This window comes from Schistocerca cancellata, chromosome 7 (assembly GCF_023864275.1).
Source record: "Schistocerca cancellata isolate TAMUIC-IGC-003103 chromosome 7, iqSchCanc2.1, whole genome shotgun sequence".
NCBI lineage: Eukaryota > Metazoa > Arthropoda > Insecta > Orthoptera > Acrididae > Schistocerca > Schistocerca cancellata.
The window spans coordinates 120,042,499-120,064,739 of record NC_064632.1 but is presented as its reverse complement, the minus strand read 5'-3'; the positions used below and the strand labels follow the sequence as shown (position 1 = coordinate 120,064,739).

Sequence of the window (22,241 nt, the reverse complement as noted above, 5' to 3'; positions counted from 1 at the left end):
TAGCACCACATTTCAAAAGCTTCTATTCTCTTCTTGTCCAAACTATTTACCGTCCATGTTTCACTTCCATACATGCCTACACTCCATACAAATACTTTCAGAAACGACTTCCTGACACTTAAATCTATACTCGATGTTAACAAATTCCTCTTCTTGAGAAACGCTTTCCTTGCCATTGCCAGTCTACATTTTATATCCTCTCTACTTCGACCATCATCGGTTATTTTACTCCCTAAATAGCAAAACTCCTTTACTACTTTAAGTGTCTCATTTCCTAATCTAATGCCCTCAGCATCACCCGACTTAATTCGACTACATTCCATTACCCTCGTTTTGCTTTTGTTGATATTCATCTTATATCCTCCCTTCAAGACACCATCCATTCCGTTCAACTGCTCTTCCAAGTCCTTTGCTGTCTCTGACAGAATTACAATGTCATCGGCGAACCTCAAAGTTTTTACTTCTTCTCCATGGATTTTAATACCTACTCCAAATTTTTCTTTTGTTTCCTTTACTGCTTGCTCAATATACAGATTGAATAACATCGGGAAGAGGCTACAACCCTGTCTTACTCCCTTCCCAACCACTGCTTCCCTTTCATGTCCCTCGACTCTTACAACTGCCAACTGGTTTCTATACAAATTGTATATAGCCTTTCGCTGCCTGTATTTTACCCCTGCCAGCTTTAGAATTTGAAAGAGAGTATTCCAGTCAACATTGTCAATAGCTTTCTCTAAGTCTACAAATGCTAGAAACGTAGGTTTGCCTTTCCTTAATCTTTCTTCTAAGATAAGTCGTAAGGTCAGTATTGCCTCACGTGTTCCAGTATTTCTACGGAATCCAAACACGCGGTGGCCGTGCGGTTCTGGCGCTGCAGTCCGGAACCACGGGACTGCTACGGTCGCAGGATCGAATCCTGCCTCGGGCATGGGTGTGTGTGATGTCCTTAGGTTAGTTAGGTTTAAGTAGTTTTAAGTTCTAGGGGACTTATGACCTAAGATGTTGAGTCCCATAGTGCTCAGAGCCATTTTTGAGGATGCGAACCTGCGACCGTAGTAGCAGCAGCGCGGTTCCGGGCTGAATCGCCTAGAACCACTAGGTCACAGCGGCCGGCTGTAGCCAAAAGAGTGGGGAATGATATGATGTATTGTAAACCTGAATAACATCAGCCAAAATGTGTTGCATTACTTACTAAATGTCCCCCTACTTTCAGGCAGTTTGAACATCGGTTAGTGAAAGCTTCTTTTGGAGGTGTAGAGGCAAAAGAGGGACAGAACCAGAGTGGTAAGCATGAGAGACGTCCACATTTCCGTTGACTGATATTTATTCTTCATTTAAGACTTATAAACATACACGAAAATGAATATTCAGAACTGAAATCGGGTGGAAAGAGTGCATAAGTATTCATTGTCAGTTTTCTAGGTGATCAAGGATTTATTAAAAATAAAATCTACAAAAGATATTATGAAAGCCGCTATTGGATTGAGGCAAGCGAGAGAGAGGAATAATACTAACGAAGAGCGACAATGGGGCACGATGGAGTCTTGTCTAGCCTGTACGCCGTAGCAATTTGCCGTGTCACTGCAGATGGCGGCTGGCGTTTGTCTTCCAGTGTCACGACTCGTGTAGATCATTTGTGTGTCGTGAATAGGAATCGTCATAGTCGATTTTCAAGGACTCTCATCAACACTATGGCGTTACTCCTTTAGAGTCAGACTTGCACCAGCGTGGCGCCCACCATGAGATCCTCGGAGATGTACACGGACGCCGAGTGTCGCCTGCTGCAGGACACCTACAGAGCCGAGGCTCAGTGATCCTGCTCGGCCTTGTTTAAAAGCCCGGGTCCAGCAATAAAATACCAGACAGATTAGGCACCAGAATGAGATTTTCACTCTGCAGCGGAGTGTGCGCTGATATGAAACTTCCTGGCAGATTAAAACTGTGTGCCCGACCGAGACTCGAACTCGGGACCTTTGCCTTTCGCGGGCAAGTGCTCTACCAACTGAGCTACCCAAGCACGACTCACGCCCCCTCCTCACAGCTTTACTTCTGCCGGTATCTCGTCTCCTACCTTCCAAACTTTACAGAAGATCTCCTGCAAACCATGCAGAACTAGCACTCCTGAAAGAAAGGATACTGCGGAGACATGGCTTAGCCACAGCCTGGGGGATGTTTCCAGAATGAGATGGAAGTTTGGAAGGTAGGAGACGAGATACTGGCAGAAGTAAAGCTGTGAGGACCGGGCGTGAGTCGTGCTTCGGTAGCTCAGTTGGTAGAGCACTTGCCCGCGAAAGGCAAAGGGCCCGAGTTCGAGTCTCGGTCGGGCACACAGTTTTAATCTGCCAGGAAGTTTCAGATTAGGCACTGTTTTCCACTGTCACCATAGAGGCTGTTCCTAAAAATAATGATGATGTGTGACAAGCGAGTTCTGAAGCAGCTTTCCAGATGTTTTAGGATGCCATTACCTCGCTGGTCTTAGCCACCAGCTATCTCCCAGGAACGTATCCTTATGCCCCTGGCGTCCTATTTCAAATTAAGGAACGTCTCTAACGGCCACGCCGAATTTGTGACGCCCAGTAGTTACAGATTGAAAGGCGTCGCAATAGAATTACCCTGTCCCAAAATTACTCCTGTACAGAGAGAATGATATGTAATTTCTGTCCCACTCTTATCTTGGGGGCACACGGAAAATTTTGAACCGAGTTACCTTTAATTTTATTCGTAGCTTAATATCACAACAAAATATATGTAGTATCACAAATGGTTGGAGAAGTTTTTTGTTTTTATTTATTTATTTTTTAGTGACCCGATTTTTCAATGGTGGTTGTTAGACTAGACTATATTTTGGTGACATGGTCCATCACCCCTAGACGATTGATGCAAAGTCTTTGAAACTCCGTATATGTAAAAATATAAATTTTTACTCAAATATCCAATGGGGAGGGGCGGGGAAAAGGATTCATGACCTCCCCATTACTGACCGGTGGTATGCTGGTAAGCTGACACAGTATGCTCTAACACCGCTACACGCAAGCCTTAGACTCAGGCTGAAGGAGTGCGGCGAGCCAATGTCTTTCCCAGTGCGACAACAATGCAGAAGTTATTTTCTTGGAAACGGCGTGATGAACTGGCCTCCTAATGATGTTATGAGTGCTTGGTTAGTGTTTAGCGTCTTCTGCTTTTATGTACCGTTGCGGCCAGATCTGGTTTGTTGCATCGGTGTAATCTATTTTATATAAGCCTCTTCTTGAAACATCCTGGCAGATTAAAACTGTGTGTTGCACCGAGACTCGAACTCGGGACCTTTGCCTTTCGCGGGCAAGTGCTTTCGTAGAAGAGCTTCTGTAAAGTTTGGAAGGTAGGAGACGAGGTACTGGCAGAAGTAAAGCTGTGAGGACGGGGCGTGAGTCGTGCCTGGGTAGCTCAGTTGGTAGAGCACTTGCCCGCGAAAGGCAAAGGTCCCGAGTTCGAGTCTCGGTCCGGCACACAGTTTTAATCTGCCAGGAAGTTTCATACCAGCGCACACTCCGCTGCAGAGTGAAAATCTCATTTTGGAAGCCTCTTCTTCTCAGCATCTATGTTACTGCTAACAACACCCATATGATCCTTTTTAATATAATCAAGCTTTGGTCTACATCTACGACGCCCCCCTCCCCCTTTCACACTTCATTCCATTAACAAACTGACTATTTGTCGAAGCCCCAGGACGTGTCCTATATACTAATTCCTTCTTTCAGTCGTGACACAAATTTATTTTCTCACTTCGACTCAGTACTTCATCATTAGGTGTCTGCAGCAGAACAAACACTCCCTGAAAAGGTAGTCGAATGATATAGCACTGTAGTGGAAGTACACAAATACACATGACGGGTTTACAAGCAGTATTATGTATTCTGGAGAAGTTGGTCACCAAGGCCGCGGTCGGTCCAGTGTCAGATTACCATCACGGACGGCGCGTTTGACCCAGATGACGGCAGCGGAACGCATAGCGTAAACAACACGGCAGACCTCGCCGGTCCAATCCCGGCCACGCGAGCCATTTCGTGCTCCCCGGAAAACTGAAAACAGATCTGTGACACAAAAAAGTTAACCAGCTGCCAATTTCGTATCACGTTTCTCGCCTCAATAAGAGAGAATTTCACGTAGCTTAGAGGAATGGAACACTCATTATTTCCGAGACGTTCCATCGCCGCAAATTCCAATGAGCAGTGAAGGTAACGGGTCTGGGTGCCTACGTGCTCGAACTCAGGACCGACGCGGCAACGCCGCCGCAGAACCCCACCGTGACCTCAAAGCAGGAGCGGCCGCGCTGCACGCCGACCTCCTTCGGTTGCACTCCTCTTTCGAGCTTCTTTTTCAGTCAGATAGTTATTTAAAAACAGACATACCAACAAACTTCAGTGTATTTCCTCATTTAGTTGATACAAACGGACATGCCGAATATTATATCAGAGCAACAGGGGGCTGGAGATCTCGTTCATTGTCCCACTACGTAGAAACGTCAGTAAGTTAACGTTTTAGTGGACACAGAAGACGCATACCAGCGGGAGAGAATGATCACGTGAATTCAGTTTGTTTGAAGTATTCCGTGACGTCATTCGTACACAGTGTTTAGGAACTACCTCAGGTTTCACTTCGAGGCAGGCAAGGAGTGCAAGGACTCGTAAATGATTACTTTTTTTGTGAACAGTTTCGCCTATCAGTTCATCCCCTCTCTACTGCTCCCCCCCCCCCCCCACAATCTCCAACTCTCTCTCTCTCTCTCTCTCTCTCTCTCTCTCGTACAAACACACAATTACTCACACAACACGTTCCCGTATTATCGAGACGTGTGTACTGTACTTTTTTCTGAAGTTGCAGTAATTTGCATTTGTATACTGTACTAAAGGGATTCATTATTTTGAGTCGCTGAAAGGATATAAAGCGGTGTCGTACTACCGAAGAAGTCACCTGTCTGAATCCTGATAGTGGAATTAATGTGAAAGGATGCGTCGGAGAGTTGGTGGAGAACAGCCCCTAACCATCTGTTCGTGCATCAATGGTCAGTCCAAACACGTACCGAACGGGCTAGCGCTGTGGTTAGCACACTAGACTCGTATTCGGGAGGACGACGATTCAAACCCGCGTCCTGCCATCCTGATGTCGATTTTCCGTGATTTCCCTAAATCGCTTCAGGCAAATGCGAGGATGGTTCCTTTGAAAGGCCATAGCCGATTTTTCTGCTCTTCCTTCCTTAATGCCGGCCGCGGTGGTCTAGCGGTTCTGGCGCTGCAGTCCGGAACCGCGGGACTGCTACGGTTGCAGGTTCGAATCCTGCCTCGGGCATGGGTGTATGTGATGTCCTTAGGTTAGTTAGGTTTAATTAGTTCTAAGTTCTAGGGGACTTATGACCTAAGATGTTGAGTCCCATAGTGCTCAGAGCCATTTGAACCATTTGAACCTTCCTTAATCCGATGGGTCGGATGACCACACTGTTTGGTCCCCTCATCCCAAACCAACCAACCTCTCCCTCCCTTCCTCCCTCCCCTGCCCCCTCTCTCTCGCTCTCTTCCTCTCTCTTTTCCAAACCACGAACATAGTGCCCAAGACTATGTTAACAGTGGTCACTTCATTAGGTAGTGCATTTCGCTCGGTTCCCTTGCTTTCTTAGCTGCAATGTGACAAAATATGAGTCTGTGTAAATATTGGTAATGTTTGGTTGAATTGAGGGAGAGGACCCAACAGCGAGGTCATCGGTCCCATCGGATTAGGGAAGGATAGGGGAGGAAGACGGCCGTGTCCTTTCAAAGGAACCATCCTGGCATTACCTTCGAGTGATTTTTGGAAAACTAAATCAGGATGGCCGGACGCGGATTTGAACCGTCATCCTCTCGATATATTGGTAATGTTCTAGTTCTTACTCTAGGAGAATTAATAATTACGTAGCCTATTTTAAGAAACATAAAAAGCAACAGCCTCTGACAGTATGATTTTTAAAATGGGTGATTGATGACATAGTATGTAGCCAGAACCTCATCACATACGTGGTCTATGTGATGCTTAAAAATGTTAGGATATACTGTGCACTTAGTAGCCGATAATAGTAATACCACATCATACGACTCTTTTTATTATGGAGGGAAAGAAAATAAAGAATAATACGATAAACTGAATTTGTGCTGAAGTGATATTGCAACATAATTCGCTGGTCATACGCCGCGTTCCATAAGGTAAAGACTGAGCAGTACGTATAGTTATTCAATAAAAAAAACTTTCGAATAACACTGCGTAGAGGCAAAAGCGCAACTATTACGCCAGTTTATTAGTACGAAAAGCGAATGGTACGGCTCAATGGAACAGTAGCACAGTGTAAAAAGAGATGGCTTTAAAAAGCACTCCTACGGCGGATTCAGTGACTATTCCTTGAATGTGTGGCATACATATGCGTCAGGCACTAACGTAAGACATCGAGCATGGGCCTAATGTTGACAGACTTCTTCGACTGACACAAAAATTTAAGAGTACAGGAAACAGTTCATTGGCAGGCGTACGAAGGGAAACGCCCCTTAAGCTCGCGAAAACATGCCCAGAATATTGCAAGAGGCGTCTTTCAAGGCGGAAATAACGAGTATTCTACACTCACTCTTCGCTTCTATTAGCTAATTACCATGTTGACGAAATTATCGCAATAATAATTCGCACAGAGGCATACGAGTAATCATTCTTCTTCTGCTGCATGGAACAGGAACAGAGCTTAATATTTTGTACAGAGTGGTTATGATTAAATTCTCGCTACCTGGGCCAGTGCAGACGGAGAACTACTCACCGTATGAGTACACAACTTTACGCGAATGTTGTTCAGACTGTGCGCTGAAAGATCAGGGTTGTTAGTGGTGTTAGCGTCACGACTTGAAGTTAGGCGCCGGTACTGGTACGGCGACGTAGGAGGAACTGAGACCCCGAGAACCAAGGACATGCAGCGTGAACGTCCCACGTTGCTGTGGTCTGCTTCGCCAACGTTGAAACTTCTGTATTAAAATTCTTTTCTGCTTCTATTGCTGAATGAAATGGGAAGGTTCGAGTCCTCCCTCGGGCATGGGTGTGTGTGTGTGTGTGTGTGTGTTTGTCCTTAGGATAGTTTAGGTTAAGTAGTGTGTAAGTTTAGGGAATGATGACGTTAGCAGTTAAGTCCCATAAGATTTCACACACATTTTTTTGAAATGGGAAGTTGAAGCTTCCACGTTATTTAATTCTGGAACAGCTGAGTAAAACTGAACGTACTGAGCCTATTTTCTCTTTACTTATTCTTATCATGTCAACACTGACCCACAATATTCTACCGCAACGCAATCTGACTGCTCAAAAAAATTACAACCTGACTCCAAATAATTAATTCAAAGGAATGGCCCTGATTAAAAAGAAATCTTAACAATAAGCTATACATTTCGTTAAGCACCTATCCCACAAAAATCTTCATTACATGAACTAATGCAATACAGCGAGTGCCAATACTGCCAGTTAAATATAAGATTCTAACTACTGAAGGCACTAACTTATAATGGGGATATGGTTAGCAAAGGAAATATTAATCATATGACATATAAACGTCCGTGACATCCAGTTCCAAAAGATTGTACAATCATCGACAAATTACATTTCCATGACGGACACACGTCCAGATCGTCCGCTCGAGCTGACACTTCAAACTTCTAACCTCCATCACCTCTGGCTATTCTCTCCCAACAGTACTTCCATCACTGCTGGCGACTAACTTCCAATTGCCCAACACTCTCTCTCTCTATTCGTTTAGTCGGTTCCGGCTCTTCGTGACCCCATGAACCAAATCACGCCACTTTTTCCTGTCTTGCACTTTCTCCCGTAGACCTTCCAGGTTGGAACACATTGCTTCTGTGATGCCTTCGATCCATCTCATCCTCTGACGTCCTCTTCTTCTAGTTCCTTCAATCTTCCCCAGCATTAATGTTTTTTTCCAGTGAGGCATGCCTTCGCACTGTGTGTCCAAAGTAGGTCAGCTTTTGTTTTAACATTAGACCTTCCAGGGAGAAATCTGGTTTAATTTGCTCCAATATTGATCTGTTGGTTCTCTTTGCAGTCCATGGAACTCTAAGTAGTTTCCTCCAACACCACAATTCGAAGGAGTCAATTCTTCGCCGTTCAGCCTTTCTAATGGTCCAGGTCTCACATCCATACATCACAACTGGAAAGACCATAGCCCAACACTACTGGCGATTAACTTCCAACAACGAGTCCAACCAGCCACAGAGTCTCTTACAAAGAAAGCGCAGTCAAGAGTTCCAATGCAAAGAGCTACACAGCGCTGCCAACACAGTAGCAGACCACTTACAACGTGTGTCTCCTGCTGTACGGGAGAACGGTGCTTTGGACTCGACAGATTTGATGCACGATGGATTCCCACTTCACATTGCTCGAAACATATCTGGAAAAAACCGAACCACTGGCCGATTGTTCCAATCGGCGTGGCCACCTAAATCACCAGATTTGAATCCGCGTGATTTCTGTCTGTGGGGTTACCTGTAGAACAGGGTTTATCAATGAGTGATTAACAAACGCCGGAGGTTGAAGATGAGCGAAGCGAAGGGCGTAGCCAACATTCCATCTGAGATGTTTCGTGCAGCAATAGATCAATCTCTAGCGCGGTTCCAAGTTGGCGTGGATGCAGTTGGTTGTCACACTGAGCAACGTCTGTAAGCTGGAACGAAACCATGGCACCCAATTAACAAATGTTTCCCTCTCATGGGAAAATTAAAATGTGTTTCTTCCGCTTGTTCTTACAAATGTTTCCACAAAGTTTCATTTCTCTGTAACACTCGTTTTTCATGGCGGCCCTCTCAAGTAGCGAAGATTTAATCATAAACCACCCTCTACTACGGCATATATGCTCTCTGCCATACATTTTATGACGATTCGTAGCCTATAGGTGCAGAAGTAGATGGGAGCAGGTCGTGTGCTGGTGACCGATATATGTTTCATTTAATTGACATTCCAAAACAACTCAAAAAACACAATAAAATACGGCATCACCAACCATAATTGTCTCCAGTCAGTTTTTGACGCATAATACCCAGAAAATCAGCCTACTTATGCGTTACCATGAAACCATAAAGCACATTCGAGATGAATGCCTCTTGCTTTTCTAACAGGGGAGTTGGAGCGACCTCTTGAAAGCTGGCGATAACAGTCTTATATGGATTAGGAACTTAGATATTGACATGTAGTTAGTTTTATATGTATTTTTGTTTTTTTTGTATGCTTGTTATATACATATACTAATGTTATATACCTGTATTTGTACACTGAAAGTGAGTTATACGAATAAATAAATAAAATAAACCACGAAACCAGCATATGAATCTTAAATTACCAGCCATTGTTCATTTGGTTGGCTAAAACTTTCGTCTTGGAAAAATATGTTCTAAAGTTTGGCTCTGAATGACTGGACTAGATGCAATAATCTTCCAGTTGCCCCGTGGCTTGGATACCACATTATTCTATAATGTCACAGCAACTGGATGGCCGAGACTTTCCTTAGGTAAAAGATGCCAAGAACACACCTACAACAGCACTTTGTCTAGTTACATATTGCGTTGTTCAAGGGAAGCTTTGATTTGAAGGATTTATTGTGCTAGATTTTACTTTCTGCGTACATCAAAAGCAGTATCTGAGTTGTGTAAACCATTTGAGATTCTCTTGCTTTCTGCTATTACATCGGCGAGAATTTTCAGCGCTAGTCGACACAGCTTTATGTATGTTATTTCGAGGACTTGCTTCCTCAATTTCACTTTCATTAAATAGGAAGAAGGGAGCACACTTCGATTAAGACGAACTTCGTTGCTCATATGATAGATTGCATCGTGTTTCTGTGTTACGATGTTGCAAACATCGATATTGCCAGAGATTTCGCCTGCAGGATCGTTACTTCAAAACAATGAAACGAAGACCAGACGATATAAGGAGAGAACAATGGTCTACAGCTGCAGAGCAGACGGGACGATCTCATTAAGATTAGCACAGCCAACACCTGCCTGCATCAGTTTCTCTCATATATCTGGCTGCGTCCGTTATTCGGTCTCATGAATGTTGTTTCACTTAACCATTTACCTCGTTTATTTGACATAACCTTGTATGTTTTTTAGATGTTAGTGCCTTTGTGTTGACCGAACGATGATTGTAAAATAACAAAGCGTTTGAATGTTCTTTCATATTAGTTGTATAAGGATACGAGGACGTTCTGCCTAACAGCCGAACTCTTGTCAAAAGTAGCAAAAGAAATACGAGAAAGTAGGCGCTTCCGTCCGAAACGGTATCTAAAATATAAACTATTTTTTTCAAGTTTTGTGTATCACCATATCTGGGAACTAGTGTGAACGTAGATCCAAGGGGAGCAGCGAATGAATGAACAAACATTCCAGAACTTCTGAATAAAATGGTTTTGGCTGTTAGCCTGCGTCATTGTAAAACACTAAAGCAACTGTACTGCCGACGTTTCAAACGACTTGCTCCGGTTCTCTTTGTACGGGTCCCGAAGAGAACCGCACCAAATTGGTCGAAACGTTGGCGATTTATTTGCTTAGGGGTTTTACAATGATGTGGCCTAAGAGCCAAAATAATTTTGTTCAAAATGACACTGGCCTTGGAAGTCTACGAACTGTAAGTAGCCCTGTTTATATGTTGGCAGTGCTGTAGGCTATGTTAATATCGCTGACAGCGCTCTGCGGCCTCGACAAGAGATTCTGTGGTTGGGCGGGCTAGCAGTTAGCGAGTGTATAGGGAAGTGTATGGACATGATTTTCTTACTGGAGACGCTGTGTTGGTAGGACATGCATTGTAAAGTGAGATGCAAGGAAATGTATGATAATGGATGTATGGTTGATAATGTTTGGGTAGTGGAATTATTGACAACTACGAGGGTGATCCCAAAAGTAAAGTCTCCTATTTTTTACCTGTTTATTTCTACAATGGTTTACATCAGTTTACAGTTTGAGCATTTAGCTATTTTTCGACATAATTACCATTTCTGTCGATGCATTTTTGTAGACGCTGTGGCAGTTTTTGTATGCCCATGTCATACCAACTCGCCGCCATGCTGTTCAGAAAGTTATGAACCTCTTCTTTCACCTCGTCGTCGGAACTGAATCGCTTTCCGCCCAAATGTTCTATTAACTTAGGGAACAGGTGATAGTTACTGGGCGCCAAGTCCGGACTATAGGGTGGGTGGGTGATTATATTCCACTGAAACTGTTGCAGGAGAGCAATGGTTTGCCGAACGATGTGTGGGCGAGCGTTGTCATGGAGAATGTGTACGCCCTTGCTCAACATTCCTCTTCTCCGGTTCTGAATTGCCCGTTTGAGTTTTTTGAGAGTCTCACGGTACCTGTCAGCGTTAATTGTGGTCCCAGCGATTCAGCTCCGATGACGAGGTGAAAGAAGAGGTTCGTAACTTTCTGAACAGTATGGCGGCGAGCTGGTATGACATGGGCATACAAAAACTGCCACAGCGTCTACAAAAACGCATCGACAGAAATGTTGATTATGTCGAAAAATAGCGAAATGTTCAAGTTGTAAACTGATGTAAACCATTGTAGAAATAAACAGGTATATGTACTGTACTTATAAAAAAATAGGAGACCTTATTTTTGGGATTACCCTCGTATATAATTTATGGAACTGGATGTCACATGAATAAGGTAAAAGTTTCTAAATACTTTGTTTGTTCTTCAACAAAATCTTTCTTTTGCTAAGCATATGCCACCTAGTAGTTACTCTATAGTAGTAAGAATCTTTTTATTTAACTGACTGTAGTTGCTGTTTGCTGTAATTGCTGTAGTTCGTGTTATGAAGATTTTCTGAGAGGTAAGTGACTTATAAAATGAATGGGGTTTCCACTATCGGGATTCGTGACCGAAATGAATTCAGGCAATTAACAGAGCTGGAGGTAGTTTCATATTTTTTGGATTAGTATTATTGTTAGGAATTCTTGCAATTCACTGACATTCTTTTGTGTTAATTATTGGAAGTCATGTTGTCAATGTATTGCAGTCAGATTGCGTTGTGCTTGTATATTGTGGGTAATAAATGAATAGGTTAAGTTAGAGTTGTCTTTGTCAGGGAAAATTCTGTAGGTCAGTGTTTAATAAAAAATATAATTAAAGACTTAGTTTCAGACCTTATATTCTTCTTCTTGTTCTTCTTCTTCTTCTTCTTCTTCTTCTTCTTCTTCTTCGCGAATGGATAACTTAGGACCACGCGTAATCAACATTTGTTTGCCTTCCTTTTCACCCAGTATTCCTTCATACGCAACGAGTGGTCTGGTTTTCGTTGCGCGGACCACGTATGTTCGTTAGTTTTTCTCTCTTCTTCCTCAAAGCCCTGTGTGTTTGTGGTTTTTCTGATTTCATTTCTGTCATGTAGATTTGAAGACCCTAATTCTCTCCGGTCTTTTTCCGTCTGTTTGTACCAGTTCCGTCTTTTAGTTTTGTTCTTTAAAAATGTATGAATTTTGTGCGTTAACCTGTTTGAGTCCATTATTTCTAAATGCCTCATGAATTGGATTCTTCTCATGCGCATTGTGTCTGTTATTTTGGAGATATTTTTATATATTTCTGCATTTGGTTTTGGATAATGCATACCATCTTTAGTTCTTGGTCATATGATTTTCCTCATTATTTAAGTTATTTTACTTCTAAGTCCCCTTTTAGTATTCTGTGTTGAAGATATAGTGTCTCAGATGCGTAGAGAGCTTCGGGTTTGCTTACTGTTGTGTAGTGTCGTATTTTGCAGTTCCACGAGAGACTCATTTTGTTGTAAACGTTTTTTGGTAACTGAAATGCCGTCTCCATTTTCTGGACTCTTGATCTGACAGATTTCTTTTCATTACAATTTTCTGCAGTCCATTCTCCTAAATATTTAAATTCTTTTACTCGAGAGATGTACTTATTACAAATTTGGAGATCAGAAGATGCATCTTTGATGTCAGTCATATATTTTGTTTTTTCAAATGAACTTTCTAATGCTACTTTTGCTGCCTGCTCTTGTAATAATTCTAGCTGTTTCTGTGCATCGGTAATGTCTTGGGCGATCAGTGCCTTGTCGTCAGAAAATGCTAAACAGTCTAATTCTTTGGCCTTACGTTTTGCCCCCTGTCAGTGTACTGGTGCACCTGTTTTTCTCCATTCTCGAACGACTTTTTCAAGAGCACAATTGAACAGCACTGGGGCAGTCCATCCCCTTGTCGTACTCCTGTGTCTATTTCAAATTCTGTGTTCAATTCTCCCATAAGTTTTACTTTGGATTTGGTCTCCGTGAGTGTTTCTTTTATGATATTTGTTGTCTTTTGCTCTAGTCAAAATTCTGCTAACACTTCAAAAAGGGATTCTCGGTCTATACTTATATTATGGAACTGTGAATCTGTGAAATGGACATAAATGAATAATAATGGGGATAGTCTGCACATTTTTGCACACCTGTGAAATAAAAAATCTGCTGCTGAGCAATACTGACTACCCTGTTGCTCCTCCCCACGCACTGTGACACGTTTTCTATCGTCCTCGGCTTGCTGTGCACAATCTGGTAGAGGCACTACCGCTTAAGTCTATGCCGTTCATGCATGACAGGCCTCCCGAGGTCCTTCAAACCCCGTGCTTTCGCCGCCCTCCAACCACTTTCCGTAGGCCCTCAGTACAGCAGTGCGGCGACAGCTGACCAGTTTTCGCCGTTTTCCGAGACGTGCGTTTCCGGGCGCTAGTCATAACAATCTGTCGTTCAGCACAACGGAAAAATAGCCAAAGTTGCAAATTTTACTTTTATTTACTTGATGACTAGTTTCGGGTCGGAACCCATTTTCATATCATCATACAGGACAGTAAACCAAAATTACAATCAAATAAACAATTTTTTCAGCCTTCAGTTGCAAGGTAATTTTACTCGTTTACCTAGGTTTCGATTCCAGTAACGGAATCTTCTTCAGAACCTATAAATTAAACCACATACGGACATATATTACTCACTAAAATGCATTATCAGTCTAATGATTGAATAATGAAGAAATTGTGATACTTACAAAAAATGAAATTATTTTGTGAGCCAAACACTGGCCATGTCACAGATTAAAAATTAAAACATTAAAGACGCATAATCATAAGATTATGTCAGTCAAAATTAAAACCATTAGGGCGAACGTAGACGGAGCTGCGCCGGCCATAAATCAGGACCACACGTAAGCGGCTTGAAAACTAGGCGTCGTGAGCAGTTACGCGGCGAGGCTCGGCCGCGGCCAAGCGCATGCGCAAGCACAAGCGCAAGCGCAGGCGCGAGACACAAACTGTCTCAAAATTACTTAGAGCAAATATACATATAAACAAAATGTGACTGAAAGCTGTCCTACAATTGGACAAACCTATCTATTGGTATAGCAACATTAAACAATTTACCTGAGAACAAACTACAAAGCCAAGATATAAATTTTTTTCTTTAAATATTATAGTAAGAGGGCGTAGCCCCGCTACAGTAACTAAAAATTAGTGTCAAAACCATGCGTGCTAAGCATAAAATGTCTTTAACATAAAAAAGGCCTTAGCAACTATGTGTCATTCCCAAGCATATAACGAAATACAAAGACACACATGTACAATCATATTATAATAACTGACATAATCTTATGATTATGTGTCTTTAATGTTTTAATTTTTAATCTGTGACATGGCCAGTGTTTGGCTCACAAAATAATTTCATTTTTTGTAAGTATCACAATTTCTTCATTATTCAATCATTAGACTGATAATGCATTTTAGTGAGTAATATATGTCCGTATGTGGTTTAATTTATAGGTTCTGAAGAAGATTCCATTACTGGAATCGAAACCTAGGTAAACGAGTAAAATTACCTTGCAACTGAAGGCTGAAAAAATTGTTTATTTGCTGTACATTTCACAGTTGCTGACACGCTGCAATATGTTAAAGATTTGCAAAATTACAATCATATACAAGGTGTTACAGAGTTATTAGGGGTACATCAAAAATACAGAACGTATGGTTTCAAGGTAAACGTACCAGACAGCCAAAAAGATATTTCCCGAAGCATGTCAAGATAGCAAATATACGTATAACGAAGTGCAAGTGAGAAGGTAGAGCATACAGATAACGGAGAGTCTTTTCGTCCCGCTGCCGCAAGCAGTGCTCTGTCAGGATATAGAAGAACGTAAATATATTTTTAATGGCTAACAGTCGTTCTGGTCCCATGTTAATAAGTTTGTTTCACCACTAATAATTATAAATTATTTAGGTTCGTGCCGTTCTCGAACTCAACGGATCACTTACGTAAAACAAAATGGCAATTTTAGAACTATGCCTCCTCTTAAATAACTTTGTGCAGACGCCCCTGTCTGCGACTACTTGTAACACCGCGTGAAGCGTAACCATTAACATCCCCGCAATTTGGTAGCTCCATGGAACTCAATCGTTACGAAGTAGCTTATGATACATTTGAAGAAATTGCCGACTCTCTTCCGCGCTGAATTGAGGCGTGTGGTGATCAGTCCTTTTGTGCGGTGTGCTTTTGATGTTACAATATAAAGGCAAAATGTAAGACTGATGCACTCATGATTCGGTATATTTCCTCTGGCTTAGGCTAAGCTCCAAAGCAACGCGAGCTGACGCGTGCAAGCACGCGGTCGAAATTTAGAAGGGTTCAGATCAGTACTAAAGCGCATTAAATCATTCCCGCTTTTCCGCGTAGCCTTTTCCGGTTTTAGAAATCTTGTAAGCGAATGTTCAGTGGCGGAGCTACACTATTCATATGAAACTGGCAATTGGACTATGATAATTAGACAAATTTTGCTGGGCGAAATTGGGACATTGTCGTGCTAACACCAGATGAATAAAAATGGATTGAAATACCGGTATCTTAAGGACTGGACAGAGCGCAATGGCCGAGCGGTCTAAAGACGCTACAGTCATAGACTGCGGCTGGCCCCGGCGGAGGTTCGAGTCCTCCCTCGGGCATGGGTGTGTGTGTTTGTCCTTAGGCTAGTTTAGGTTAAGTAGTGTGTAAGCTTAGGGACTGATGACCTTAGCAGTTAAGATTTCACACACATCTGAACAGAGCGCAATGTCTTCTCTTTGCGCCGAAGCTCTCGAAGGTAAACATGTGAAAATACAAAATCCAGAACATTAATGATGCTTATGGACATCTTGTTTTCTAGTGCTGTCGGCACTATGCGACTCTTTGCTTTCTCTGAGTGGACATTCGCGCTTTCGAAATTTTTAGAGATTTCGTTCCACGTGAAAAAATCACTACAAAATCTTCGGATGCACGGAAAAACAACCTTTAACAGAAAACCGCGAGATGACATTTCCTCACATGAGCGTAGTTGATGACGCATTTAGGCTAATGAAAAATTTATTGAGAACCTACAGTGGAATACTACTTATTTACGGAAGAAAGATATTTAACTGTCAGCTAACTTCAACACGTAGAGGTATGTTGAGTGTACTTTTGGTACAGCGTGTAATAAGTGACAAATCATGGGATAGAAATATGCACGTATACAAAAGGCGATGGTATCTCGCGTAGTAAAAGGATAGTACTTCGGCGGAGTTGTCATTTGCACTGAGATGATTTACGTTGAAACGTCCCCTTAGACCAATTATACAAGACTGTGCTTAAAGTGACATACAATATTTTTAGCGCAACGCAATCTGACTTTCAAAAATCCCTACAAAAGAATGGCCCTGACTAACATTAATCTATACCTTTCACAAATCACTTACCTCACCAAAAACCTACGTTACTCGAACTACTGTAATACAGCGAGCGCCACTACTGCCAGCTAAACAAAAGATTCAAACTACGGAAGGCACTAACTACTGATAGGCATAGTTAGCAAATGAAAGATTTTAATAGAGAACAAACAATGTATTTACCTTAATAGTGTTGAAAAAGCATAATATACATAGCAGTTCATAATATCCATTCTGTACTCAAAAATCCGCCATCTCATTTCCCACATCCACCACTGCTGGCGGCTCACCTCCAACTGCGCAACGCTACGCGCTGTTCACATCCAGCTGCCGCTGCCCAACACTACAATGGCAGACAACAATGCAAACTAGCCACAGGCTGCACACAGCACAGCCAGTGATTTTCATACAGAGCGCTACGTAACGTTGCCAATAAGAAAACATAAACAGCCTACTTACAACGTGTGATGTCCTTAGGTTAGTTAGGTTTAATTAGTTCTAAGTTCTAGGCGACTAATGACCTCAGAAGTTAAGTCGCATAGTGCTCAGAGCCATTTGAACCATTTTTTTTTATTTACGTGAAAAGGTTTCTGCCGTGATTGTGGCCAGGTGACGCAAATGAACAGACTTTGAATGGTAGTTGGATTAGACGCATGGGACATTCCATTTCGGAAATTGTTAGCGAATTCAGTATTCCGAGATCCACAGCGTCAACAGTGTGCCGAGAATCCCAAATTTCAAGCACTACTTTTCACCACGGGCGACCGAGACAGCAACGTTTGCGTAGAGATGTCAGTGCTAACACATAAGCAACACCGGATGAAATAATAGCAGAAATCAGTGTGGGCCGTATGAAGAAAGTATCCGACAGGTCGCAGCGGCGATATCTGGCGTAAATGGACTATGGCAGCAGGCGACCGACGCGAGTGCCTTTGTTAACAGGGCGCCATCGCCTGTAGCGCCTCTGCTGGGTTCGTGACGATATCGGTTGGATCCTAGACGAATGGGAAACCGTGGCCTGGGCAGATGAGTCCCGAGTTTAGTTGGCAAGAGCAGATGGTAGGGTTCGAGTGTGGGGAAGACCTAATGAAGCCATGGGCACAAGTTGTCAACAAGGCATGTCCAAACTGGTTGTAGCTTCATAATGGTGTGGGCTGTGTTTACATGGAATGGACTAGGTCGACTGGTCCAACTGAATCGATCACTGACTGGAAATGTTCGCCTACTTGTTCCCAAACAACGACCAATTTTTATGGATGACAATGTGCCACGTGACTGGGAGACAATTGTTTGCGACTGGTTTGAAGAACACTCTGAGCAATTCGAGCGAATCATTTAGCCACCCAGATCGGCCGACATAAATCCCTTCGAACATTTATGGGGTAGAATTCAGAGGTCAGTTCGTGCAAAAGACCGTACACCCACAACACTTTCGCAATTATGGACGGGTGTAGTGGTAGTATGGCCCAGTGTTCGTGCAGGTGCTTCCAACGACTTGTCGAGTGCATGCCACGTCGAGTTGTTCCACTATGCCGGACAATAGCAGGTACGACGCGATATTAGAAGGTATGCCATGACTATTGCCACTTCAGTGTACATTGCCCATTAGTTGTGGATTGAGCCGAACACAGTGTAAAACCGATTACAGTACTTTACAACTATGTTCGAATGAGGGCGGGGTTTTTAAACACGAAGATATCTTTCAAGTATAAATAGACGACTCAGTTAATTAGCGGACAACTATTTTGTTAATGAGGGTGTACTTCAACATGCAAATGATGTGACACGAAGGAAAATTTCATTTTAGTGATAAAGTTTTTCCTATGTATAGTATTCCTTTTTCTTAGTCACTTCCGTGGTAGAACACGGAAACCAATTCTCGCCATGGTCGCCAGGCTCAAAATTTTGGTTTCATACAATTCGGACCCATTATTCCAAAATCCTAGCTTTCGGTTTCACTCATTTTTCGCAACGTCCAACAAAGGAAAAAGAACATAAATACACAGAAAATGCTTCTGGTCACGACGAAAACGCGCGGTCACACAAGCGGCATTTGTCTTATATTAACAGCACGTCAACGCGCGTTTGTCTGGGTCTAGAGACTTTGTGCGTAAACGCTGCGTTTACGCTCTCTCATTTGATTGGTTATAAGTTGAATGTCTAAACGTAGGGTTCGAAATCGCTCCTCAAATTTCTCTCATGTGAACGTAGTCCTAACGTCAACCTGGTAAAGGCGGGAACAATCGACCAGTAGAAACCAATACCGCTATTTTTTATCTGAAAAGACTGTATTTTTCGGCATTCGTTTAGTCTCGGTTGTAATAGGTATCTTTTCTTTTCATTTTTACTAACAACTGATTAAAAAGTGTGCCATATCAATATGCTGTTGCAACATTGGTTAATTTTTTTAAATTTTTAAATAAAACTTTTTTTTTATAAACGAATAATGTTTGTTCGTAAAGTTTCGTTTGCTTTGAAATATCGGATTAATATAGACAATGGGGAAAGCGATCAGTGCAGTTTTTATAAGAACGCCGACATTTACAACTTAGCAGCGAACACATGACATAAGAATCGGTACAGCATTGCTAAACAATAATGTACTTGTTGCTATGTGTTGTGACCTATTAAACGGAATGATTACACGTGCAGTGTGCAAGACTTAAGCACACCTAGTTTGTACGATAGTTTCTCGTTGTCATCCTCGAAGACTGGTTATATTGCACAAAGGTACCATTCCAAGTCTGGGAGTATATTACTACGTGGGGCAGTTATTAAGTACAACGCTCCAGTCATTTTAAAAATTTGCGACATCATATAAGAAGAAAACATTCGTAATATTACTTGCATGAGAAGATGAATTTCATATATCTAGCATCTTTGAACATATTCTGAGCACAAACTTAAATAGGCAAAAATGACCTCAGTGCCTCCCAGCATGGATTTCGAAAACATCAATCACGTGGAATCCAACTCGCACTTTTCTCAAATGATATACTGAAAGCTTTGTATCAAGGCAACCATGTAGATGCAGTACTCGTATTTCTTGATTTCCGGAAAGCATTTGTGGGGTGCCGCACCTAAACTCGTCAAAATTGCGTTCATATGGGGTATCAAGTGAAATTTGAGACAGGAATGAGAACTTTTTTGGTAGAAAGGACAGCATATTGTCTTTTATGGAGAGACATCGTCAGTTGTAGAAATAACTTCGGGTATGCCAGGGGAAGTGTGTTGGGACCCCTGCTGTTCATGTTGAATGTTAATGACCTTGCAGACAATATTAATAGCAAAATCGGACTTTTTGCAGATGATGCATTTATCTGTAATGCAGTACTCTTTGAAAGAAGCTGCATAACTATTTAGTCAGATCTTGGTAAGATTTCGAAGTGGTACAAAGATTGGCAACTTGCTTTAAATGTTCAGAAATGTAAAACTGTCCAGTCCAGGAAACCAAAAAATATGTAGTATACTATGTCTATAATATCAATGAGTCGCTGTTGGAATCGGCCAATACCTGGGTGTGATACTTTCTAGAAATATGAAATGGAATGAGCACATAGGTTCAGTTGTGGGTAAAGCAGGTGGTAGTATCCGTTTTTTTTGGTAGAATATTAGGAAAATGCAATCAGTCTACAAAGGAGACTGCTTACAAATCACTCGTGCGACCCATCCTAGAATATTGCTCAAGTGTGTGGGACCCGTACCAGGTAGGTTCAAAATGGTTCAAACGGCTCTGAGCACTATGGGACTTAACTGCTGAGGTCATCAGTCCCCTAGAACTTAGAACTACTTAAACCTAATTAACCTAAGGACATCACACACATCTATGCCCGAGGCAGGATTCGAACCTGCGACCGTAGCGGTCGCGCGGTTCCAGACTGTAGCGCCTAGAACCACTCGACCACCCCGGCCGGCTACCAGGTAGGACTATCGTGGAGTATTGAACGTATACAGAGAAGGGCAGCACGAATAGTCACAGGTTTGCTTAATCCGTGGGAGAGTATCACTGATGCTAAAGGAACTGAAGTGGAAGACTCTTGATATGATAGACGTAAACTATCTCCAGAAAGTCTATTAACGAAATTTCAAGAACCGGCATTCTCAGAAGATGCAACTGAAAAGACTGCTTACACACTACACTTGTCCGCCCTATTCTGGAGTATTGCTGTGCGGGTGGGGGGTGGGGGGATACGTGAATTGGAGTGGCAATCACTAAAACAAGGGATCTTATCATGAAATTTCAATCACCAGTTTTCTCCTCCGATTGTGAAAACATTCTGTTGGCATCCACCTACATAGAGGAAATGATCATCACGATAAAAAAGAGAAATCAGGGCTCGCACAGAAAAATTAAAGTGTTCGTTTTTCCCGCGCGCCATTCGATAGTGGAACGGTAGAGAGACAGCTTGTAGGTGGTTCATTGAACCCTCTGCCAGGCACTTAATTGTGAATAGCAGAGTAATCACATAGATGTAAATGTAGATTCCAGACGAGATCAGCATGTTATCCAGGTTACTGGCGCAATGTCTGGTTATTAGGAACTGTTCGCCACCACCTCTCTCGTTGCCGGCCAAATATTGACGGTGAAAGATTTATCCACCACCAGGATTCGAACCAGTTACGTTTGAGAGGAACCTCACCGGGTTATGAGCCCTAGCATGTGGGACATTCCATGCGAAAATACAGTTTGAAGGTTGGGAGATGTCATCCTTTTAATTGAAGATGCTATGCGTGATAAATTACATGATACATAGCAGCATATTACTTCAAAGAACTACTTAATGTGGTTTCTGGCGACCTTGTGAAAGATCGCTAAGAATCTCGTTTATTTTGTTGTCGTCGTAAATGGCTCTAAGCACTATGGGACTTAATATCTGAGGTCATCAGTCCCCTAGACTTAGAACTATTTAAACCTAACTAACCTAAGGACATCACACACATCCATGCACGAGGCAGGATTCGAACCTACGACCGTAGAAGCAGTGCGGCTCCGGACTGAAGCGCCTAGAACCGCTCGGCCACAGCGGCCGGCTGTTGTAATATATGAAGCCTACTAAATGTTCGCTGCAAAGCGGCATAAAAGATGTGATAAATACGTCCAGAGAGGTTCTGAAACGCTTAAACGGTACATTCATTATCGTACGGTACGTGAAACCTTATATCGAAACGACCTGTTTTACTGAAAATGCCAAGCCTGTGTGAAACCAAGTAGTCTGTAACAAGGATGAGGAGATATTTACGGTAGGGATTTCAAAGTAAAGCTACGGTGGAACAGAGTACGCAGCGGTGTGGATCCCACGTCTTGCGGAAGTTTACTCTGGAGGTAACAGCAAAGGCAAACACGGCCAAGCGCGAGGGTAACCGTAACACCGCATCTGCTGAGGAACCCTCAGTTAAGGATTTCGTATCGAAATAAACTCGCGCCGACGTATTTTAAGCGTGTCTGTCACTGCACTGACAGCTTAGATACAGCGGTAACAACAAAGG

At 42.5% G+C, this 22,241-nt stretch overlaps 1 non-coding gene across 1 annotated transcript; it reads left to right on the top strand.

Annotated features, from left to right (window-relative positions):
* The first annotated feature begins 3,412 nt into the window (after positions 1-3,412).
* Trnas-cga (transfer RNA serine (anticodon CGA)) lies at positions 3,413-3,487 on the top strand. Its single transcript has one exon. It is a non-coding gene; the product is annotated as a tRNA-Ser (tRNA).
* Positions 3,488-22,241: the final 18,754 nt, after the last annotated feature.